This window comes from Bubalus bubalis, chromosome 4 (assembly GCF_019923935.1).
Source record: "Bubalus bubalis isolate 160015118507 breed Murrah chromosome 4, NDDB_SH_1, whole genome shotgun sequence".
Classification (NCBI taxonomy): domain Eukaryota; kingdom Metazoa; phylum Chordata; class Mammalia; order Artiodactyla; family Bovidae; genus Bubalus; species Bubalus bubalis.
Genome location: NC_059160.1, coordinates 113,647,257 through 113,672,997, shown reverse-complemented (window position 1 = coordinate 113,672,997; position 25,741 = coordinate 113,647,257). Strand labels below are relative to the sequence as shown.

The following is a 25,741-nucleotide window of genomic DNA, read 5'->3' as shown; positions in this document are numbered from 1 at the left end:
AATTAACTTACTTTATAATTTTAATAGCCATGGATGACGAATTTAGCTCATGGTTCTTCCTATGCTTCATACATAGGAAAGATTATTTCTCTATGTGTCACTTTCTCAAGGTGAGTTTTGCAAATTAAAGACAAAAAAATCTGATCAACTCATTTTATCATCAATTAATACTCTTAATGGAGAAGGAAATTGCAATCCACTTTTATTCTTGCCAGGAAAATCCTATGGAGCCTGGCAGGCTACAGTCCATAGGGTCGAAAAAGTTCAGTCATGACTGAAGTGACTTAGCACATAAGTAACAGTACTCTTAAGTGTGGATCCATAAGATAAATATAGGGAACGGTAGACTAGTTGGTTATTCAATTATTGGAATTATTTTTTTTTTTTACCAAAATGAATCTTTGAGTTGCATTTTTTAGAGAGTTGATAGTGATAGAACTTTTCTTCTTAAACTTAGAGTCATCCTGGAAGTTTGGTATCCCTGATTTTAATCACATGGGTGAATGGTGTAAGACACTTGAGACCTGTGGCAGATTGCATTCTCCAAAGATGCTCGCCACAATCCACCCCTTACAATGAGATGCTGATTCTCCTCCTGTTAAGAAATGGCATCTCTGTTTCTTCTTGAATCTGATGGGCCTGTAACTATGGAGGAAGTGACCCTATGTGACTTGTGAGGCTACCTCATAAAAGGCTATGATACAGCTTCCGCCACCTTGTTCAAAGAAGGCAGGCCACACAGAGAGGCTCTGTGTGGGTGCTCCAGACCACAGCTTTGGCTGACATCCTAGCTAACGGCCATCAGCAATGGGCCACGTGAATGAAGAAAGATAGAAGGTGGCTCCAGTACCCAAAATTGTCAGGCTGCATGAAAAACAAGCTCCAAGAGGGAACTTGCCCCTTGAGTTGAGTAAACCTTGAGAATTATGAGAGTTAATAATAGTAAAATGATTGCTGTTCTTCTAAGGTACTAAGCTTTAGGAAGACACGTAGTGTGACAATAGATAACTGGAAGCAGACAGAATGAAGTTCTCTTCAGTTCCCTAGGTTAGCTTTTGTGGTGTAAGATTTCACAGCATTCTCTGTGGGAGGTTTCTTCCCAATCACAGACCATCATATCTTATAAAGAGGAGTCAAGACTGAACGAGTGAACTGCTAATTACAGAATTAGCAATCCACGATCATGCTGTCTCTCAGGGCGATCAAGACTGTTGGGAAAACTACAAAAGCCTGACAAAATTAGAGGAATAGTTTAAAGAAAAAAACAAGCATATCAAAAAAGTGAGTTACAAACAATTTGAAAAATATAGTATCATTTTTGGTGTAATTTTTTTCCCTGTACATAACTGAGCTCATTGAGGGCATAGATTTTTGTCTGTTTATTTTTTTCCATAATATACACTTAAAGGTCCATATGGACAAAGCTATGGTTTTTCGAGTAGTCATGTATGGATGAGAGTTGGATCATAAAGAAGGCTGAACACCGAAGAACTGATGCTTTCAATTGTGGTGTTGGAGAAGACTCTTAGAGTCCCTTGGACTGCAAGGAGATCAAACCAGTCAATCCTAAGGGAAATCAACCCTGAATATTCATTGGAAGGACTGATGCTGAAGCTCCAATACTTTGGCTGCCTGATGTGAAGAGCTGACTCACTGGAAAAGACGCTGCTGAAAGATTGAAGGCAAAAGGAAAAGAGGGCAGCAGAGGATGATGGCTGGATGGTATCACTGACTCAATGGACATGAATTTGGGCAAACTCCAGGAGATGGTGATGGACAGGGAGGCCTGGTGTGCTGCGGTCCATGTGGTTGCAAAGAGTTGGACAAGACGTAGCGACTGAACAACAACAAAACCTAGAATAGTGCATGGCACCAAGGCTCAATAAAAATGTGTTGAATGAATAAATGAATGTAAACATATCTGGCAGAATGAAAACCAGACTGTACTTCTGACAGAATTCTGTGTGGTTTTTCTTTTTTGTTTCTTCTTTGTTTTTCCAAAATTCACTACCATAATTATGGATTGCGTGTAAAAGATCATAATGTTCTATTTTAGAAATAAAGCTTTCAAATACCTACATATAAGCATACAGTCAAATATTTAAGCAAAATATCCTCTTAGGAAAGAAAAAAAAATTCATTATCAGAAGAATCTCAAGAGAAGGCTTTGCATTGTGTGGGCAGGGCCAGTTATAAATACAGACTTCTTTAATTACTATTTGGGTGCTTTACAAAGTATCATAGAAAGAGACTTCTGTCAAGGATTGAATAAATTATTCCATTTATTTACTGTCATATTATGATCTCTTTATTTAGGCCAGCTGGGACTCCTTTTGTCTGCCAATGTAAAAACATCAGATCAGCAAGTTATACCAAAAAAGGCCCCGAGAGAAAGTCTCTTTCCACTACGTTTGTTCAGTTTTAGTATGGAAAACAGATTTCAGTTTGCCTGCCAAGTCTGATTGACTGTACTGGTGATTACCTATTATGCTGTGTGGAGAAGGATCCTGAGGGTGTGCTTAGCAACGTCTGCCGTGGATCAGGTACAGAGGAGAAAGGGCCTGATTGTCCTGTCAGCGAAACCACTTGGTCGGTTACTGTTATGGAACCCATCTTGCACCAGGACCTACTTCTTTATAAACTCTTGGGCCTAATTAACTCCTCAGGATGAGTTCAAAATGGGACAGGCAGAACAGTGCTCCCCAAAGAGGTCTACCTCCTAACCCCGAGAGCTGGGGTAACAGTCACGTTTGACTGAACGGAGCGAGAAAATGATTGCTGACTGCAACCTATCTGGCAGTCCAGTTGGACATCTCTTCCCATAGTACACTGCTATGTGAATGTTATGTTACGTGGCAAAGGGGCAGATGGAATAAATCACTAATCAGCTAGCCTTCAAATAGGGGATGGACCGTGAATTGTATCCAGGTGGGCCCATTCTAATCACAAGCGTCCTTCAAAGCTTGTGAGAGACAGAGGAGACAAAGAGGGAGCTGCGGCTCTGGAGATGAGAACCAGAGAATCGGCAGCATGGCGAAGGACCCTGCTTCACCTTGTCAGCTTTGAAAAAGCAGGAAGGGAGCCAAGAGTGAAGGAAACTGGACTCGAGAAGCTGGAAAAGACAAGGCAAAGGAAGCCCCTCTTGAGTTCCCAGAAAGTAATATGCCTGCCAGCACCTCGCTGTTAAACAGGTGGGATCCATGTCCTATTTCTAACTGTAGAGAAGAAAAAATAATTTTTATTCTAACTTTCTAAGACCTCCTGTATTAAAAGACATTAACAGGAGAAAAACAAGCAGAAGTTTATCAACATGTATACCTCAGGAGATGGGCTTCCCAGTTGGCACTGGTGGTAAAATGTATGTTTAAAATAGTGACAAAATTATAAAAAGAAATTTACAAACCTATAATCATAGTGGATGACATTAACATCCCTCTCTCAGCAATTTATAAAGTATATTGGTAGTAAGAATATCAAGAATTTAAAGGTAGTAAGAATATCAAGAATTTAAACAAAATGATGATGAAACTGGGTCTAATGGAAATATACATGTCCATCCAGTCAGTGATGCCATCCAACCATCTCATCCTCTGTCATCCTCTTCTCCTCCCACCTTCAGTCTTTCCCAGCATCAGGGTCTATTCCAGTGAGTTAGCTCTTCACATCAGGTGGCCAAAGTATTGGAGTTTCAGCTTCAGCATCAGTCCTTCCAATGAACATTCAGGACTGATTTCCTTTAGGATTGACTGGTTTGATCTCCTTGCAGTCCAAGGACTCTCAAGTCTTCTCCCAGCACCACAGTTCAAAAGCATCAATTCTTCGGTGCTCAGCTTTTCTTTTCTAGTCCACCTCTCACATCCATACATGGCTACTGGAAAAACCATAGCTTTGATGCGATGGACCTTTGTTGGCAAAGTAATGTCTCTGCTTTTTAATTTGCTGTCTAGGTTGGTCATAGCTTTTCTTCCAAGGAGCAAGCATCTTTTAATTTCATGGCTGCAGTCACCATCTACAGTGATTTTGGAACCCCCTACAATAAAATCTCTCATTGTTTCACCATCTATTTGCCATGAAGTGATGGGACTGGATGTGATGATCTTAGTTTTCTGAATGTTGAGCTTTAAGTCAACTTTTTCGCTCTCCTCTTTCACTTTCATTAAGAAGCTCTTTAGCTCTTCACTTTCTGCCATAAGGGTGGTGTCATCTGTGTATCTGAGGTTATTGATATTTCTCCTGGCAATCTTGATTTCAGTTTGTGCTTCATCCAGGCCGGCATTTTGCATGATGTACTCTGCATATAAGTTGAATAAGCAGGGTGATAATTACAGCCTTGACATACTCCTTTCCTGATTTGAAACCAGTCTTGTTCCATGTCCAGTTCTAACTGTTGCTTCTTGACCTGCATACAGATTTCTCAGGTGGCAGGAAATGAAGTGATTTAGCATACACATATCTCAGAAGATAGCCAGGAAAATGAGTAATTAAAAGAGGCAGCTTTATGATTCAGGATTAAATACCATTTTAATAGGGAAAGGGGAGGTGGGGTGTATACCTCTTAGGGGAGAGCAAAGAATTCTTATGAACAATAAATAGGCCCTTGGGAGTACAGATGGGAGACAGGACATTTTGTGACAAAGTCTGTCTGAGTATGATGTCAGCCACTAGTCTCCTCCCCGGCTAAGGAAACTCCTGGGGAGGGGAATTTATAACAGTTGAGTTCCTTTTGGAGGTTCTGTCCGTAAGCAGATAAGGGGAGATCAGAAAAAAGCCTCTCCCTGCCTTTGCTGTTTTGCAAGTGCCTACAGCTCAAAATAATCAATATGCCAAAGTAGCATATTTGGGGGAGGCATATTCTGTTACCTTTCATAACATCCAGAACGGTGAGATGAATTTGTGTTGTATAAGAGACCAAGTTTCTGGTAATTTGTTACAGCTGCAGCAAAAAAGTCATATACAAAATACGGGTTAGTCTGCCTTTGAAAAGGAAAATGCATATCCACAGTCTCTCTCCCCAACTCCTGACTCACTGGTTGTCTGGACACCACCTTACAAGTCATGGCCAGTTTCCTCGAAGAACTTTAGGGTCAAGTCTCTCAACTTAATATGTTGTATTCAATTGTGTGAGAAGCACATGGGTTTTATCATTGCTGTTAAATGATCAGTTTAAATTCCCTTTCTTGCAAATAAGTCTTGTCTATCCAGTAAGAGCACATTCACTGAACAGCTGTAGAGCAATACAAAATCATTTGAGATTGCTGTGCTTTGTAATGTAAGGGGGGAGAGATTAATACTAGCTAGAATTATTGGCAATGGCTTTGGGGAACAACTAAAATCACTAATATTGAATTTTTAAAAATAGTTACTATTTATTAAGAACCAAATATTGTTTCACATACATGATCTCATTTACCTTTAGAACAACCTTCAAAAGAAGGAACTGCTGTTTCCATTTTACAAATGGGGATAGCAAGGCTCAGTTCAGGAATTAACTTGTCAGAGTTTTGGTAGGGCTGTGGAAATTCTCTTGATGGATCAGATAGTTCCTTTGGGGTAAAACGATTTGCCCTGAGGCCGGCTATTCTCTCAAATCCTGAGCTTAGTGACATATTGCACCTTTTTGGAGGAGTTGCCTCTCCCTTCAGGTTTGGGAATATGCAGATGACTTTATTTTCAACAAATAAGACTGGCTTTATGAAGCAGCAGCACTAAGATTTAATTATAACCAAAGCAATGGCTACAGCAGTGCTTCTAAAATTTTCTCACATTTTAGAAGCACCTGGGAAACTTTAAAATCCCAATGTCCAGGCCACAGTGCACGCCAATTAAATCCTAAACTGTTGGAGTGGTGTTAGACTTTTTTTTCCTTTAAAACATCCAAGGTGATTCCAAGTTTAGGAGCTCCTGATCTACAACCAGGGACTTCATTTGTGGTACTGATAGCCCCACCACGTAACTGGTTTCCAAAATGCAATATTCAATTACATAAGCACACCCTTGAAAAAAACCCTATAGTTTATTATGCTCTATCACTATAAAATGAGTTCCTCCAAGTTAGAAGCTTAATAAAATCAGGTTCTCTTATCTACAGATTTATTTGAATGGATTTCTGAGTTTGGTGAAATTTGCTAACTTTTTTCTTAGTATATATATTTTCCATTCACAATTCTAATGCTTTTGTTCTATTTACACAAAGCAAAGGCATTCTCTATTTGCATCACCGAAATATGGTTAAATAAAGTCTGTCTTCCTAGTCTTTTACTATTAAGATGGTCATATTATATTGACATTAAGACAAAAACTCAGAAGCAGGAAAACCTTTTAAAATGTAGTGTAAACAAAGGAAATCCAAACAAAGACACTATCCGCCTCATGGTCTGGGGTAAAAAATTCAGGAGTCAACGGGGCCAGGCAGGAAATCTAAATAAATAAGATGGACTCAGGTTTTTAAAGAGAGAACAGGAGAGAGACTGAGAGACAGCAAGGAGAGGGGAGAGAAAGTGGGGTAGAGACTTTCCTCAGCACAGAAAAGGGGAGAGAAGAGGGGAGGACAGGAGAAGAGAGGGAAGGAAGGAGGGGTAGAGAACAGAAACTTGGATGTCCATTGTTGCCACATGTTTCAATTTTTTGAGAAACTAGAAATCAGGCCTTTTGAAATATGTGTGTATATATATAATTTAGTATCTGGTCAAGAAAATTTAAACTCTATGTTGAAGGACAGGTTGTAAGAGTGAGCAAAGGGGTGAGAACCTGAGGAAAAAACCAAGTTCCTTATCTATTTGATGACAACTGGTGAAATTATTTACTTAGGAGGTTTTGAAGAGAGCGGACATTTTAATAAATACTTCTGCCTCTTGCTTTATTCTAGTCCTTGTCAAACTCAAAACAGACATTCCTTTTTCCCCCCTTTTATTATTTGGTAAGCACATGCAGACCAAATTGACTTTCTTTGACCTCCCCACCCCTCCCCAACCCCCCTTCCATTCTCCTTCCTTTGTGTCAGATGCTTTCAATTGCTTGTGATAATAGGCTGGCTACAGTTGACTAGTTCTGAGGAGCACAGTGATGAAGCCGTCACCTGTGATCCACAGTGCCTAGAAGCATGAAGACTTTTTAATTCACTAGCCATCGACTTTCAAAAAACGCCAATTTCTCAGCAAACACTCAGCTGCCTTTTCCTTTTAGCTCCACCCTCTGTTCATTTCCCTGGGGTTAATTGTGAGCTCTTAACTCCATAAAATAAGTGACAGTCAAAAAGACCGGTTTATTTCAGCCCCTTCTGTTGTAAAGATGGCTACCAAAGGTGAAAAGACAGTGGCCATAGTAGTTATCATTTCTATCCAATCTAGCAATCGGATAGCTGGTGGCCATAAGAACAGAGCTGGACACTCACTTCTGGCTCCACCCAGGCCCAGAGCTGCAAAATCTATGTGGCCATAAGGGTGGTGTCATCTGCATATCTGCTGCTGCTGCTGCTGCTAAGTTGCTTCGGTCGTGTCCGACTCTGTGTGACCCCAGAGACGGCAGCCCACCAGGCTCCCCGTCCCTGGGATTCTCCAGGCAAGAACACTGGAGTGGGTTGCCATTTCCTTCTCCAATGCATGAAAGTGAAAAGTGAAAGTGAAGTCGCTCAGTCATGTCCGACTCTTAGCGACCCCATGGACTGCAGCCTACCAGGCTCCTCCATCCATGGGATTTTCCAGGCAAGAGTACTGGAGTGGGTTGCCATTGCCTCCTCCTCTGCATATCTGAGGTTATTGATATTTCTCCCAGCAATCTTGATTCCAGCTTGATGCTAAAGCTGAAACTCCAGTACTTTGGCCACCTCATGTGAAGAGTTGACTCATTGGAAAAGACTCTGATGCTGGGAGGGATTAGGGCAGGAGGAAAAGGGGACGACAGAGGATGAGATGGCTGGATGGCATCACCGACTCGATGGACGTGAGTTTGAGTGAACTCCGGGAGATGGTGATGGACAGGGAGACCTGGCGTGCTGCGATTCATGGGGTCGCAAAGAGTTGGACACGACTGAGCGACTGAACTGAACTGAACTGAATCTAGGTGGCCAAAGTTTCAAAATATATTCAAGGTCAAGTAGCTAGAAGCTAGAATTTTCCATCTTGTTCAGGACCTTTTTGAGGTAGAGAGTGCACAAGCCAGATCCATTTCTTGGGACTCCTAATATCTTTAAAAATGGAGAAATGTCCAAACCATATCACATTTAATTTTAAACGTTTACAGTTAGCAAGCCATTTTTAACACGATTCACCACCCCCAAAGGTGACTGTAAGTATAAGCTAACTTGGAGGTAGTGGATAATGTCTATGCTTCAGACTTAGCCCTCTCTCTCTCCTGAATAGTTTAAACTTTTTTTATGTTGCAGGCCTTGGGCTCTGGAGCAGAGTAGGACCCAGAAAATCCTACTCAAATGGAGCTTAGAGTCTTAAAAGGGAGAAGGAACAACAGAGAATCAAGATAATCTGAGATAAATAATCAGTGATATGATGAGTATGAAGACTGAGCAATGAATTTGCAGCAACAGGAGGGACCTAGAGATTGTAATACTAAGTGAAGTAAGTCAGACAAAGACGGAGAAATAGCATATGACATCCCTTATATGTGAAATGTAAAAGGAAATGATACAAATGAACTTATGAAACAGAAAGAGGCTCACAGACTTCAAAAAGGGGACTTTGGGAAGGTCATGCGCATTGCTATATTTGAAATAGATAACCAACAGACTTATTGTATAGCATATGAAACTCGGTTCAATGTTATGCGCCAGCCTGGATGGGAGGGGGCTTTGGGGGAGAATGGATACATGTGTATGTATGGCTGAGTGCCTCCCGCTGTTCACCTGAAATGATCACAATATTGTTAGTTGGCTGTACCCCAGTACAAAATCATTTTGGTGTTTAAAAAAAATTAAAAAAAAACAGGGCAATAAGAAAGAGGAATTCAGTTCAGTTCAGTTGCTCAGTAGTGTTTGACTCTTTGCGACCCCATGAATTGCAGCATGCCAGGCCTCCCTGTCCATCACCAACTCCTGGAGTTCACCCAAACTCATGTCCATCGAGTCAGTGATGCCATCCAGCCATCTCATCCTCTGTCGTCCCCTTCTCCTCCTGCCCCCAATTCCTCCCAGCCTCAGGGTCTTTTCCAATGAGTCAACTCTTCGCATAAGGTGGCCAAAGTACTGGAGTTTCAGCTTCAGCATCAGTCCTTCCAATGAATACCCAGGATTACCAGTAGGTAAAGCCAGTTTTTCACTCTACTAAAGCATTGGCTTGAGGGTCAAATTTTTATGAGCTGTTTCAGGTCATGTAGCAGTCTCAAGGATATTGAAGAATGCCAGATGCCACTGATTGACACAAGCTCGCAAATGCAGATCTGCACACCTGAGGGTACAGACGTGGATGTGGGCAGTGTCACTGTGATATACCATGACCGATTAACAGTAGAACAAAACAGGAATTTGTTGGATCTCTCCAAGGAAGTTACCTGTACAGCTATAGGTGTGCTTAGTCACTTAGTCGTGTCAGACTCTTACGACCCCATAGACTGTGGCCTGCCAGGCTCCTCTGTCCATGGAATTCTCTAGGCAAAAATACTGGAGTGGGTTGCCATTTCCTTCTCAAAATTATACAAATATTAACATTGAAGTTGCCATTGCTAAAGCAGTTTGAACATCGACTTTTGTGATAACCTATGATTGAAGCCTGTGGCCCCTGCTGTTGAATAATCCCCAATGAAAGCAAGATGTCAGTCTTTAAGGACAGATTTGATTTTTGGCAGGAGCCAAAACTCTTTCAGGGTGGGGTGGGCAATTCTGGATAATACTATTTTGGTTTACAAATGAAATTTGAAGCAGATCTAAAAGTATTTTGAACAATGAAAAAGGGGAGGTGTCTGTTTTGGAAAAAATGTGGTTATTTTGAGGGGGACAACACTTTGTTTAAATATATTCAGATATATTTTCATAAGTCATGTATGCAATATGATGCTTTTTTATAGTGGCTTTTTAAAAAAATACATAGGATTTTAGAAATTGAAGTATAGTTAATTTACAATGTTGTGTTAATTTCAGGTGTACAGCAAATGATTCAGTTACGTGTATATAATCTTCAGATTATTTCCCATTAAAGGTTATCACAAGGTTTTGAATATAGTTTCCTGTGCTATAGAGTAAGTCCTTGTTTATCTGTTTTATATATAGTAGTGTGTATCTGTTAATCCCAATCTCCTAATTTTTCCCTCTCTTCCCCTGCAACATAACACTTATTAATTTTTGACTAGACAGAGATTTCTGGTAACCAGGAGCTGGTTGCTAATAGGTTAATACTCATTAATTTTAGTTCTTTTTTGCGTTATTTCTAACAAAGTCCACTAATGAGGATTCTGTCCCTTTATTATTCATTATAGCCTTAAATGAAGGATTTTTTAGATTTTCCCCTGCTCACTACCTCTGACTTTTTCCAGACAAGATTCCAGAATCTTAGATCATAATGAATCGTAATGAAAACTGGAAGAAATAATGTCTCCCTGTAAACACCTCATTGTTTTCAAGACATTTTCACACTCGGTTTTTTTAAAGCACCATGCAGTGGGCAGAGGAGAGATTATTATCCTATTTTACAAATGCTTAAATGGAATTTTTCAAAATATAGAAATATATACAAGGCTACATAACTGTGTCCCAGAAACAAAGCCTGCACAGTTCCACTTAGGTTCTACAGATTCTCTAGAAAGAAACTTTGCTATAAAGATTGAAGAGATGGCTTGGGAAAATTCATGTCTGATTTTAAAATTCAGGATATTTTTGTCATGTTTATCACAATTTACCCAAATAACTTGAAGAATTTTGTGTGTTTGTATTTTAGTGTTTTCGAAATCATGCAGCTATTTTTAAACAATTTGGTATTTATTTTGGATTCTAATCCAGAGTGTGTTCACCACGGCAGTTTTCCATTGGTCAGCTACTTCTGTGTTAGCTGTTTATCATGACTGTGCTCCGTTTAGGAGAGATTTGAGAAGGACATCTCAGTAATTACTGGTATTTTTGCTATTCAGCATTTGACAGATACTTTTTAAAGAATGCTTCAGGAGATAATACTACTGATGATCACGCCACTGAAATTATAGCCTTTGTTAAATCACAGGAAAACCATTCTCTCTTTCTCTTTTTTAACATAAAGCAGCTCTTCTAGGTGCTGGAATGTATAATTTAAGGCACTGACTACTACTTTTTATTTTTCCAAAGCACTTTCACATATGTTATCTCTATATAATCCTGTGAGTGGGAAGACTATCTTAGCTACAATTCCTCCAGTTTTCAGATTAGGAAAAAAAGAGGCTACATTTTCCCTGTGTCAAGTAGAAATTAGTGGCAGATCAAGGACCCTAAGTCCCACTTGGCCTATCTACAGTGCTTTCCGTATGTTGACATAAGGGAAGAGTGGTGATTATGGCCAACCATCTAGCATTTTAATATTTGAGGGAAAGAACAGTCGGTATTGCTTCCTTCTCTGCCCGCTACCAGCTCCTTTCCATCTTGATCCATAAGAAAAATTCCTTGAATCTTAGATCTTAGGAACTCCTCTTTGATTTAAACCATTGGCTCCTTTCTCATCAGAGTCCTTGTTGTCTATAGTATATATTTGCCTCTTGGTTTATATTTAATTTAGCTCTCAAGTAAGACTTCTCACCTGATTTTGTTTTGTTTTATGTATTTAACTCGTGTTGCCAGTTAACGAGGTATTTATAGGTAGGGACTGTATTTTTCCATGTGCATTCTTGAATTCAACCATTAGTTGTATTGCTTTCTCAAGGTATTGAGTTTGACTTTGTAGGATGTATGTTTAAAGAAAGACTTTTTCTTTCCTTCCTCTTTCTCATCAGTTATTCATCTTCTCCTACCAGAGGGACGGGCAGCAAGGACTGCTGCCAGATGCTGGATTCTGTTTACATGCCACACTGAATTTTCTTCATAGTGAAAGCATCTCCTTTTGTTTCCAATTAATGTCCAGATTCAAATGGTGAAGTTTCAGATGACTATTAGCAGGACCGGCTGCATTATGTGTAGAGTCCAGTGCTGAATGAAAATGTGGGTCTCTTTGTTCAAAAAGGAGGGGCAGTGCCATTAAAGGTACTAAAATATGAAGTTTTCTTTAAAAAGATTTTATTATTATAAAGCATAATAATGGTAATAATGATGCATGAGTAACAACATAAACTTATACATTGCAAAAACTATTTTTTGGTGTCAAATTTTGCATATTAAAACAGTACATTATTTTTTTCAGATTTTTCAAAATCTATTTATTTTTACCACATTTACTTCAGATTGTTTAAATAAATAGAAAATTGCAAGTAACGTAGCAGCCCCTTTTGTATCTTTTTCCAGTAATTCTCTTCCGTCTCAGACGTGAACGTTATCCTGAGTTTGGTGTTTGTTGTCATCATGGTTTTATATTTTAATGATGTCTTTATAAACTTAGAAGGTTGTGAAGAATTTTTTGTAGGGTGTTCATAATTCAAATTAACTGGTTATTACATTTTAAAAAATGTAGTCTTCGTTTGACATTTCTAACTGTAATGGTGTGTTTTTTAATTTCTGGTTTTAGTTCTTTTAGTTTTTGTTTTATGCCCTTTGAAGCTTTGTCCTCAGTGCACGTTATTGTGTTTTCTGAGGGACTTGATTCTCTTTTTTTATGATGCAGTGATCCTATTTTTCTTTCTAATACTTCTTGTTTCGAAGTCTGCCTTGTCTGATGTTAATATAATCAGTTCTGTTTTATCTTAGTATTTTCATGTTTTGTTTTCCTTCATCCTTTTATCTTTAACCTATCTGTGTCTTTATACGTAAAGTAGGTTTCCCACAGCAATCATATAGTAGGATCTTGTTTTTTCTGCAGTGTGACGGTCTTTGTCTTTTAATTGGAATATTTAGCACCATTTACATGCAGTTATTAAAATGAAAGTGAAGGTGTTAGTCGCTAAGTCATGTCCAACTCTTTGAGACCCCATGGACTGTAGCCCACCAGGATACTGTGTCCATGGATTCTCCAGGCAAGAATACTGGAGTGGGTTGCCATTTCCTTCTCCAGGGACCTTCCTGATCCAGGGATCGAACCCACGTCTCCTGCATTGCAGGTGGATTCTTTAGCACTGAGCCACCAAACAGTTATTATTGATGTTTATATCTTATATATATATATATATTATATACGTTTTAAAAAACTTTATATATATAAATTCAGAGAAGGCAATGGCACCCCACTCCAATACTCTTGCCTGGAAAATCCTATGGACAGAGGAGCCTGGTAGGCTGCAGTCCATGGGGTTGCAAAGAGTCGGACACGACTGAGCGATTTCACTTTCACTTTTCACTTTCATGCATTGGAGAAGGAAATGGCAACCCACTCCAGTGTTCTTGCCTGGAGAATCCCAGGGACGGGGAGCCTGGTGGGCTGCCGTCTCTGGGGTCACACAGAGTCGGACGCGACTGAAGTGACTTAGCAGCATATATATAAATTATAAAGATATTTATATCTTGCTATTTGGTTTCTGTTTTTTACATTTGTTAAAACCATACTTTATTAATGTGATATCTTGATTGCTCATACAATTTTTCTGGCTCAGTGTTCTGCAAATTCAGTGGATTACCAAAATTTAGACTTCTAATGTATTTTAAAGTGATGTCAGTCATTTGTGGCAGATAATTTTATTTGTAATGCTGTGAAGGATCTTTCTGCTGATACAACTGTTACTGGAGCTGTTAAAAGTATTTTCTAGAAAGTGACCACAGTGGGATGAGTTTCTGATAAATTACCCTGATATAAATTTAGTACACCTGCAGCTGATGCACTAATTTTTCTGAAAAAAAACTTTAGAATAATTTATCAAAAAAACAAACTTCATACAAATAAGTTTTATGTAAGTCTGAATTTAGTTTTAAATGTAAATTTAAATGGCATTTTAATTTTTCCTCTGGGATTTCTTATAACTTGTAGAGGTCATCCAATAAACCAAAAGGGACTTTATGATCTGTGTATCATTGAAAATATTCATTTATTTATTCATTCTGTGATATATCTTTGATTACAAGATGAAAAATAATTTAAAATTTGTTTTCCTTTTCCTTGTTAATATTTGGTTCAGCAAAAGCTGCATAGAAAAATAGTGATTTTTCTCATTGACTGTGACAGCTCTTGAGTTTTGTGTCCATTTCTAAGCCTGTAGATATTTGCTTTGCAGTATTGCAGAGTTTTCAAACCAGAGTTTCTAAACTCCTTAAATTCTAATAATTCCCTGCTGAGCTCTAGCTCCCTGTCCATGTGTACACTTTTTAATTTCGTAATAATTTACCCACAAAGTTTAGCACCTGAGTGTGGGCAAGTATGCTCTCAGTGCCTCAGGGAGAGTTACATGGCAAGGGGGCAGATGGAATAAATCACCAATCAGCTAGCCTTCAAATAGGGAGAGTTAGTACTTGTGCAGGTGGGGCAAGGATGGGCTCTGGACAGACGGACAAGCGGGCTTCCACTGCAGGACCTGGTGCTGCCTCCATCCGTTACTGACCTGGGTTCTTGGCCTCCTTAATCAATAGACATTGATAAGGTGCTAGGCAGGAAATTCAAGCCAAGTTTTATTGGGGCTCCAGCTGTAGTGGGGTGGGGGCGGGGGGCAAGAACGAGAAACAAGTCCCTTTTTTTGCTTGCTCCCTGACTGGGGGTGGGCAGCTGGTTCCGCACATGAGGTAAGGGGCAGTCAGGCCCGAAGAGTGACTTAGGGGGTTGTCCACCCCTTTCGTGGTGTTGTATTGGGGGAGTAGGGGGTGCATGAGCAGTACCCTGCTTTTGCTCCCGACTCTTTAGAAGTGGCAGTTGGGCTTTTGGTCTTTTCATATCTTATTGTCCATGATTTGCCTCAACTTGCATGCATGCAGTTATTTTTAGTCCCTTACAGTTTCTTTGTCTTTTGTTGCTGGAGGAGACAAGTGTCCAGGTACAGGCAGTGCTGCAAAGGGTCCTGGGTCCCAGCCTGTCGCACATCCAAAGCCTCTTCTTTCTCCTGTGGCTGTTGCAGTGTCAGTCTGGGCCAGGTGCCAGCCCAATCCCCTCCTTGGGCCCGGTGGCCCCCAACACTGCTCTGTGTGCCTGCTGCCAGCCATGCCCATGCATCTGAGCCCTTTTATGCGGGGGCTGCTGCTGGGCCATAACTGCTTGCAGGCTTTACTCTGCTCACACGCCACTGTTCCATCAGACTTTTCGATAGAACACAAGTGCAAAAAGAAAATATTAAGAATTTTAAGACAGCAGAACAGAACATTAAACCAAGTGCAGGCCTGTGTAGGGCTTCCCTTGTAGCTCAGTTGGTAAAGAATCTGTCTGCAATGAAGGAGACTGGGGTTCGATCCCTGGGTTGGAAAGATCCCTAGAAGAAGGAAATGGCAACCCACTCCAGTATTCCTGCCTGGAGAATCCCATGAACAGAGGAGCCTGGCAGGCCACAGTCCATGGGGTCGCAAGAGTTGGACACGACTTAGCGAGTACACCACCACCACAGGCCTGTGTAAATGGACAGATGATATGCCCATCAGTCCAGGTGGACAGTTAGGTCTTTCCAGGCAATTGCTCTAACCCTAAAATCAGAGATTATGAAGTTAGAAATCGTCAGTGTCCACTGCTCTGCCTGGCTTTGTGACCCTGTCCTACATCAACCCCACCCACTCTCTTCTCCAGACCTGCCCCTCTAAAACTTACAGGCCTCAGTCTTGGACACCACCTCCCCTTGCCTATCTGCTAGCGCTGCTGGCTTTGAGGCTATCAACCCAGTTTATCAGTTAATCCCGTGTATTGACTTTCCTCTGTTGCCATTTCATGAACTCGTATTTATTTCACTGTTTTTTTGCCCTTCATTCCTGATGCCTGGCATCACTTGGCAAATAAAATATCTGTATGCTTGCTTTGCCTCAGGCTCTGCTTTTAAGAGAACCCAGATTCTAACAATCAGAACAGTGCAGCTTAGACATGGGATTTTTGGTTAGGCTAATTTTACTCACCTGATGGTTAACTAGACCTCTAACCATGCTGGTAGCCCCGTTTTCAGACACCAATATTCATTCATTCAACAAATACTCATTGAGCACTTTGTGCCAGGCATAGAATAGTAGGAAATAAAACACACCAATTTCTGCCTTTCGTGTTGCTCATATGAAAAGTGTTATGGAGAGCAAAAAGTAGGGGAGGAAGCTGTGAATACAGGAGAAGTTTTATAATTTAAATAGGGCATCAGGAACAACCTCACTTGAACAGACTTGAAGTTTAGAGGGAGCCATGTAGAAACTTGAGAGAAGAGGATTCCAATCAGAGCCTAGATCAAATGCAAAGCCCTGGGGTGATAAAGAGCCGAATCTGGTTTGGAAGCAACTCAGAACCAGCCCAGCAGGAGGGCAGCGGTCAAGGACAGATTGATAGGAGACGAGGTAGAGAAGCAAGGCCAAATTGAGTAGGACCTTGGTGTTTACAAGGGAAACGCTGACAGATTCTCTGCAAAAGAGTGACTTGATCTGCTTGATTTCCAGAGGCAACAGAATCTTGCCTATAGAAAGCTGTCCAACTGGACTGAATTCCATCCTGTGAGCACTGGTGGTGGAAAGGTTTTGACCTGGAAGACTTGAATACATGCAAAATCATTTTCTTCCCTTAGCAAATTAAAATCAGCAGTAGCATATACAACTGGGTACCACAAACTTAAACAGTTTTCCTAGTTCTTTCTCCTGGCTCTCAAAAAATTTTTAATAAAACTTTCTAATTTTTTTGATTTGATAAGCTGTTCAACCTTTACTACTAACATTGGTATAATACTCTTTGATTTCTTGTTTAAAAACGCCTCCTGAAATATATTTTTATTCAGCAATAAATATAAATTACATACACTATTGTCTTTATTCAAAAGAGGTCTTTTGTTTACTGGTAGAAATACTTTACCTCAATCACTGCCTACATTCTTTGATGACGGGCTTATGATGTCGTACACATAATCATTCTCATTGTTTGAAAATGCATAGTTTCCACCCATTTGAATCTGTATTTTGACTTTCTTTCCTTTGTTTTGCAATCAAAAATCATTTTCTTGTTAGTGAAGTATGCAAGTAGCTGAGATAGGACATGAATATAGCATGGAATTTTATATAGAATCAGTTATTCTTTGCCATAATGAAGTCAGGATGGCATTAACATAGCTTTCCAGGTCTTTAGTCAATAGTGGTTTCCTTCCAAGTTTTGAAGATCATTTGAAACAAGGTCACTGAATCATTCAGAGACGACATCTTTCCCAAAATAGTAAATAAGTGCTGACCACAAGCAATGGACAGATATTTGTGCCCTGGAAGGCACAGTTCAACTTGTATGAAGATTCTTTCCCAAACCGCCCCACTCCCACCTACCTCTTCCCAACTTTCTCTTTGTCCTTCCTTCTGTTACATTCTGCTCCCTTCCTCCAAACCGCCCACCCTTAAAAGACCGCCAGGTTGTATCTGGGCGGAGAACACGGTCCCGATGGCAGGCTAGACAAGTCAGCCTCGTCTAAATGCAAGTGACACATTCCCCAGTGCCCAGAGAATGTTTCTACGAGAACAAAATGTTCTCCGTGCTTGGCCAGGTCAATGGCCTGTGAAGTCTGCAGTGCAAAATCCTTTAAAAAGGGTATAAAATTAACTCCTGCTCTCGCACAATTATATTTCAGTGTAGCAGTCAAAAATGTATTTTACTCTTAGGCTTACTACTGTCAACTCCATGAGGGCAGGGATAAAAGTCTTTGTTTGCTCTTCTTCCCCTGGCAATAAATGAAATGCAGAGGCAGCACTCAATAGTTAATTCTTTTTTATTATTTATTTTAACTGGAGGATAATGACTTTACAATATTGTGATGATTTTTGCCATGCATCAACATAAATCAGCCACAGGTCCTGATCCCCACTTCTGCCTCTCTCCCCACCCTACCACTCCAGGCCAGAGCACTCAATAAATAAGTCTTAAATAAGCAAAGAACAAACTTTATATAGAGCACTGGAGTAATTTTAAGATACTCGGTTTATTAAAAACCTGCCTGAAAGGAAGCAAGTGATTTAGAAATGGATGTTAAGAAGTGGTTGAATCTGTTGGCTAATATCTGTCAAAAAGAACAAATTAGTACCATGCCATGCTCAGTCACTCAGTTGTGCCCAACTCTTTGCGACCCCATGGACTGTAGCCTGCCAGGCTCCTCTGTTCATGGGATTCTCCAGGCAGGAATACTGGAGTGGGTTGCCATTTCCTCCTCCAGGGGATCTTCCCAACCCAGGGATCCATCCCAGGTCTTCTGCACGGGTAGGCAGATTCTTTACCACTAAAAGTGAAGCCGCTCAGTCGTGTCCGACTCTTGGCCACCCCATGGACTGTAGCCTACCAGGCTCCTCCCTCCATGGGATTCTCTGGGAAAAAGTACTGGAGTGGGTTGCCATTTCCTTCTCCAGGGGATCTTCCCGACCCAGAGATCGAACCCGGGTCTCCCGCATTCCAGGCAGACTGTTTAACCTCTGAGCCACCAGGGAAGGAAGCCCCTCTTTACCACTAAACCACCTGGGAAACCCAATCTGCACTAACCTGAATAGTCAATTTTGGCAAATGGCCTGTAGTATTCAGGTACATTGAATACTACTGAATCATTAAATGCAACAGATTGAATTTTTGTTACATGGAGGAATATTTGACAATCAACTCATCTTGGTGAGCTCATAGGGTGGGAGTCCCATTTAAAATACAACATAAAGTTGTGATGTAGTTCATCATGTTATTTTATTTTTTTGCCCCAGCACAGCCATTCACCATGCCTCTCTAACTGCACTTTGAGTTTGATTAACGTGTTACTCTTCATGCCTACTTCAGCAGAGAGATGTGATTCCAGCTTAGCCTACTAGAGCAGCTTGTTACCTGGGCTATAGTTTACTGGATTAGGGATAGGCTCCTGAGCCAGTTAGAGACAATAAAATATAATAATACTTCTACTGAGACCCTGGAAAGGGGATCACTCCAGAACGTTGTTACCAGGGTACTGGCTCTAGCTGTGCTGCCGTGTGAGGGGAGTCTGACGATAATTAACGTGGAGGAGAGTGGAACTGACAGACTCAGAGAAACAGGGTTGAATTGGGGTCATGGTAATGTAACTTCCCAGGTGGCTCAGTGGTAAAGGATCTGCCTGCCAGTGCAGGAGATGCAGGAGACATGGGTTCCATCCCTGGGTTGGTAAGATCCCTGGAGAAGGAAATGGCAACCTGCTCCAGTGTTCTTGCCTGGAGGATCCCATGGTTGGAGAAGCCTGGCAGACCACAGTCCATGGGGCTGCAAAGAGTTGGACATGACTGAGTGACTGAGCAATATAACTTTTACTCTTGAGGAGTCTTTACTTAGAGCCATGCCTCTCTTTGGACTTTACCATGATATGAACCAATAAACAATATTTATTAGAGTCAGTTTATGTTGGGTTTTTGATCATTTATGACCAAAAGTGTTAAAACTAATACAAGGGGTGAGGGTGGGGCGGGGAGTCTACTGAATCCTTTTTTAAATTCCTAATATACTTGTGCCTTTTTTTGTTGTTGTTGTTCCCTGACCAAAGTTGCCAGGATTTTGTTATTTCTGTTTTCTTAGCTTTTCAAAAATTACTGGCTTTTGTTTTTTTTGTGCGTAATTTGCTGTTATTCTTTGTTTCCTATTTTAATTATATTCCTATATTCTTATTTTTATTTCTTTTTTTGTACTTCTCTTGGCCTTTCTTTTGGTCAAAACTTCTCTTTTGTGCCTTTTTTCCATTTGCTGTGTTGACAGCATTAATTTTCAGTCATTTGTCTTTTTTAGTCCCTGCATTTAACTGTGCAGATAACTAAGTACTTTAACTGCATCACATGTTTTAAGATATAATATTTTCATGTTATACAGTTTTAAAATGTTTTATAATTTCTATTTGACTTATACTTCTTGATCCACAGACATTTTACCATTATATTTTATAATTTCCAAATGCGGGTATTTTGGGAAGTTATGTTTTTGTTAGTATGCTCTATTTTTAATGACTTGAGAATAGGCCATCTGAGTATTATGCTGATTTTTTGGGTAGTATTGAGATTAGCTTTGTGACTTAGTATAAGGTCAGATTTTATAAATATTTCTTGGGTTTGGAAAATTGTGCTCAAGATTCATATGTATATTTCCATTAAAACAAGTTTCATCATTATTTTGTTTAAATTCTTGATATTCTTACTACCTTTAAATTCTTGGTATTCTTACTACCAATATACTTTATAAATTGCTGCGAGAGGGATGTTAATGTCATCCATTATGATTATAGGTTTATAAATTTCTTTTTATAATTTTGTCACTATTTTAAACATACATTTTAGCTATGTTGCTAACTAACAATGTGTTCAGGATTGTTATATTTTTAGGTGAATTGTTTATTTGTCATTATGTAATATTTTGTCTTAAAATCATATTTATATGATGTAGCTACACTAGGTATTTCCTGGTTAGTATGTATTTCCTAATATCTTTTCTAATTTCCTTTCTCTGAATTTTTCTGTGTCCTTTGCATTTAAATATTTTCTTTTGTCAATAACATATGTTTAAAAACAATTAAAAGTTTTATCTATTAATGGTCTAATCACTAAAGGAAAGATCAAAGAATATATAACTGAAAAACTAACATAGGATAAAAATGGAATAATGAAAATACTTGATTAATTCAAGAGAAGTGAGGAATAAAGAAACAAAGAACAAATAGAACAAATGGAAAACAGAGTATGATGAAAAATTTGAACCCCCAAAATCAATAATTTTAATAACTTGTAATTCACATTCCAAGTAAAAGAGAAAGACTGTCAGGGTGAATTTAGAAAAACCCAACTGTATTCTCTGGATTCTTTCTTTTTAATCAAGTGAGATCACCAGGGAGCTCAGTTTGGACTGTCTCACTCTAGTCTATAAAATGCTTGCTTTCTGCAGAGCTATAATATTATGCCGTCTGCTTGCAATGTTGGTTGGTATAAGAGATGACCATATAAGGAATTCTTCTGTATTATCTGTAGACCCCCTGATTAAAGACCTGACATGCTGTGTGGTTCAGTGTCTCATATAAGATTTCAGGTAATAAATCCCTCCTAGAAAATGTTTGGTTTCTTGACAAACCACAAACTTTCTCTTATTTGAGTTATATAAAATATTTTCCTGTCTCATGTGCAGTAATTTAAGGGTAAATCTTATGATTATTTTTAGTGATGATCCTTAGTGTTGACTTCAGATAAAATTGTTTATTCCTTCCAGTTAACAAGCACAAATTGAATGAGGACTAAGCCTGTTTGGAGAGAAAGGAAACAAATGATACAAAGATTTAAAAAAATGGTAATGGCAGACATATAAACAAAATAGTCACATGATAATGAGGTCAGTGTTGTGATAGAGGTATGGGTAAAGTCTTAGGGGACTTAGGTGGAAATCAAATTTTCCTGGAGTGGGGGACCTGTGAAGCCTTCACAGAGGAGGTGACATCTGAAGTAGGACTTAAAGCAAAAAGAAGATTTTGTCTGAAGGAGAAAAACATAGAAGAGTGCAATGCTGTCCAATAGAAAGCAATGCAACCACATAGAAAATTCAAATGTTCTGGTAGCCACATTAAGAAAGTAAAAAGAAACAGATAAGGTTAATTTTAATTATATGTCTTACTTAATCCAAGGTATTCGCTAAATTATTACTTTCCACTATAGTATCAACATGTTATAACTTTTAATAAAACATTATTAATGAGAGATTTGCCATTACCTTTTGGTACAAAATACTTGAAATTCAGTATGCATTTTACATGTATGCTGCTGCTGCTGCTAATTCACTTCAGTCGTGTCCGACTCTGTGCGACCCCATAGACGGCAGCCCACCAGGCTCCCCCGTCCCTGGGATTCTCTAGGCAAGAACACTGGAGTGGGCTGCCATTTCCTTCTCCAGTGCATGAAAGTGAAAACTGAAAGTGAAGTCGCTCAGCCGTGTCTGACTCTTAGCGACCCCATGGACTGCAGCCTACTAGGCTCCTCTGTCCATGGGATTTCCCAGGCAAGAGTACTGGAGTAGGGTGCCATTGCCTTCTCCTTTTACATGTATCAGATCAGATCAGTCGCTCAGTCATGTCCGACTCTTTGAGACCCCATGAATCGCAGCACGCCAGGCCTCCCTGTCCATCACCAACTCCTGGAGTTCACTCAGACTCACGTCCATCGAGTCAGTGATGCCATCCAGCCATCTCATCCTCTGTCGTCCCCTTTTCCTCCTGCCCCCAATCCCTCCCAGCATCAGAGCCTTTTCCAATGAGTCAACTCTTCGCATGAGGTGGCCAAAGTCCTGGAGTTTCAGCTTTAACATCATTCCTTCCAAAGAAATCCCAGGGCTGATCTCCTTCAGAATGGACTGGTTGGATCTCCTTGCAGTCCAAGGGACTCTCAAGAGTCTTCTCCAACACCACAGTTCAAAAGCATCAATTCTTCGGTGCTTAGCCTTCTTCACAGTCCAACTCTCGCATCCATACATGACCACAGGAAAAACCATAGCCTTGACTAGACGAACCTTTGTTGGCAAAGTAATGTCTCTGCTTTTGAATATGCAATCTAGGTTGGTCATAACTTTGCTTCCAAGGAGTAAGCATCTTTTAATTTCATGGCTGCAGTCACCATCTGCAGTGATTTTGGAGCCCCCCAAAATAAAGTCTGATACTGTTTCCACTGTTTCCCCATCTATTTCCCATGAAGTGGTGGGACTGGATGCCATGATCTTCATTTTCTGAATGTTGAGCTTTAAGCCAACTTTTTCACTCTCCACTTTCACTTTCATCAAGAGGCTTTTGAGTTCCTCTTCACTTTCTGCCATAAGGGTGGTGTCATCTGCATATCTGAGGTTATTGATATTTCTCCTGGAAAACTTGATTCCAGCTTGTGTTTCTTCCAGTCCAGCGTTTCTCATGATGTTCTCTGCATATATGTTAAATAAACAGGGTGACAATATACAGCCTTGATGAACTCCTTTTCCTATTTGGAACCAGTCTGTTGTTCCGTGTACAGTTCTAACTGTTGCTTCCTGACCTGCATACAAATTTCTCAAGAGGCAGATCAGGTGGTCTGGTATTCCCATCTCTTTCAGAATTTTCCACAGTTTATTGTGATCCACACAGTCAAAGGCTTTGGCATAGTCAATAAAGCATGTGTAGTATGTCTTAATTTTGACTAAGCATTTTTCCTGTGCTTTCTGGCCACATGTGGCTAGTGGGTACCACACTGGATAGTGCAAGACTAAAATATTTTCAAAGACAGGAAGCAGATGTCTGAGAAACAAATAAGCCAATGTGGTTAGAGCGTGGTGTGTGTGTGTGTATATATACATACACACATGAGTGTGTGTTTTGGGAGGGAGTGGTGAATTGAAGAAAAAGGAACCAGAAAGATAAATTGGAGCAAGAATATGAAATATGTTTGACTTGATGACATTGGAACCATTGACAGTTTTCTGCCAAAGAATGGCATTTTCACATCTGTATTGTAAAACTCTAATTCTGGAGGCCGTGTGAGAAACAGATTTAAGAAGGGATGGAGACTGCAGGCCAATTAAGGGACATAAATGATGTTCATTCAAGAGACGATAGAACTTGGTTCTGCAGTTTTCAGATGGTTGAGGAAAGGATTGGAAAGATGTTTTCCAGTTAGTGTGAACAAGACTTGGTAATCATGGATGTGGGAAATGAGAGTGAGTGAAAATGATGTTAGGTTTAAGCGTGTGCAATAGTGTGAATACTATTAAGTGAGAAAGAATTAAAAGCAAAAGCAAATTTGTGCAAGAGCAGTAATTAGTTTGACCCATTTTGTGCATATTGAATTGAGATTTGCAGTAGGCATTTGAATACCCTGAGCAGTATACTGTTCTGTGGGAAACTCTGCATCATAAGACTATCAGTTCAGTTCAGTTCAGTTGCTCAGTTGTGTCCGACTCTTTGCGACCCCATGAATCGCAGCACACCAGGCCTCCCTGTCCATCACCAACTCCCGGAGTTCACTGAGACTCACGTCCATCGAGTCGGTGATGCCATCCAGCCATCTCATCCTCTGTCGTCCCCTTCTCCTCCTGCCCCTAATCCCTCCTAGCATCAGTCTTTTCCAATGAGTCAACTCTTCGCATGAGGTGGCCAAAGTACTGGAGTTTCAGCTTCAGCATCATTCCTTCCAAAGAAATCCCAGGGCTGAAAGACTACCTGACTGACATCTAAATTTAGTACAGTTTTCATCATAAGTGCAAGTTTTTTTAACTGACCAGATTATTTTAATTATCTCATGTGGAAGAATGAACATGTTAAAATTTCCAAGAAAATATTAAAGAATAGAAGAATATTGAAGAATAAGTGTAGGAGAATATCTTGGCCAGCTAATAAGACAGGTATTTGTTAAAATATATTCAAACTGCCATAATCAAACTGGATAAAATAGGCACAAGAAAAGACAGTGTCTAAAAACATAAGGAACACTCAAAAGAGACCAAACCCAGAATTTAGAAGTGTCTATTTATACAGGTGTATGCCAGGAAAGGGGATCAACAGGGAGGTTGAGGTACTTTGGTGACAAAGCAAGAAAGGGTGGGGAAGAAATAAGCTAACCTCTCTCTCCTTCTGAGCTGTGACCTTCTACCAGTGCCCCATCCAGGTCAAAGCTGACTTAAAATCAGGAAGTAAGGGGGCTGGGTGATGTGGATCCTAGGGGTCAGCTTCCTAGGTTGCAGTGTTGGGCAGAGAAGAATCTGGGGGAGTAAAAAAGGCTCTCTAGCACACATGGAAAATTAATATATGATATCTGGGATTTCAGTTCATTGGAGGTAGGGGAAGATTGTAACCATTGGAAGAGAATGATTGGACTGCATAATTAAACAAATACATTTAGTTAAATTAAAGATCTAAATGTTAAAAATAGCATTTTATAAATCTGGTTGGGGGAGGCCTTCCTAAGCAGGAGGAGAAACAATTTTTTATAAAAGGGATTATTTGCTTATATATACCAAGTTTATGTATGTATATGTGAATTTCATATTTATGTAAATAATAAGTTCTAAATGCAAAAGTTATTATAGGCAGGTCAAATGTCACCTCTTCTTTGATTATTTTCACTGCTGCATAGTGTATATTTGTTCAGTTGCTCAGTCGTGTCCGACTCTTTGCAACCCCATGGACTGCAGCACACCAGGTTTCCCTGTCCTTCAGATTTCCTGGATCTTGCTCAAACTCATGTCCATTGAATTGGTGATTCCATCCGACCATCTTGTCCTCTTTCATCCCCTTCTCCTCCTACCCTCAGTCTTTCCCAACATCAGGGTCTTTTCTGATGAGTCAGCTGTTTTCATCAGGTGGCCAAAGTCTTGGAGTTTCAGCTCCAGCATCAGTCCTTCCAATGAATATTCAGGATTGATTTTCTTTAGGATTGACTGGTTTGATCTCTTTGCAGCCCAAGGGGTCTCAAGAGTTTTCTCCAGTCCCACAGTTCAAAAGCAAGAATTCTTCAGCACTCAGCCTTCTTTATAGTCCAACCCTCACATCTATACATGAATGTTGGAAAAACCATAGCTTTGACTATACAGACCTTTGTTGGCAAAGTAATGTCTCTGCTTTTGAATATGCTGTCTAGGTTAGTCAT

General features: G+C 39.9%; 1 long non-coding RNA gene across 3 annotated transcripts in view; it reads left to right on the top strand.

Moving 5' to 3' along the window:
- Window positions 1-2,811: 2,811 nt before the first annotated feature.
- The window catches only part of LOC123465702, a 129,017-nt gene continuing 106,087 nt past the window's right edge, over window positions 2,812-25,741 (top strand). Inside the window, exon 1 of one of the 3 annotated variants that reach the window (XR_006640976.1) lies at window positions 2,812-3,191. This is a non-coding gene — a long non-coding RNA (uncharacterized LOC123465702). The remainder of the gene's footprint in view (window positions 3,192-25,741) is intronic. The other 2 variants (XR_006640975.1, XR_006640974.1) reach the window with 2 other exon arrangements.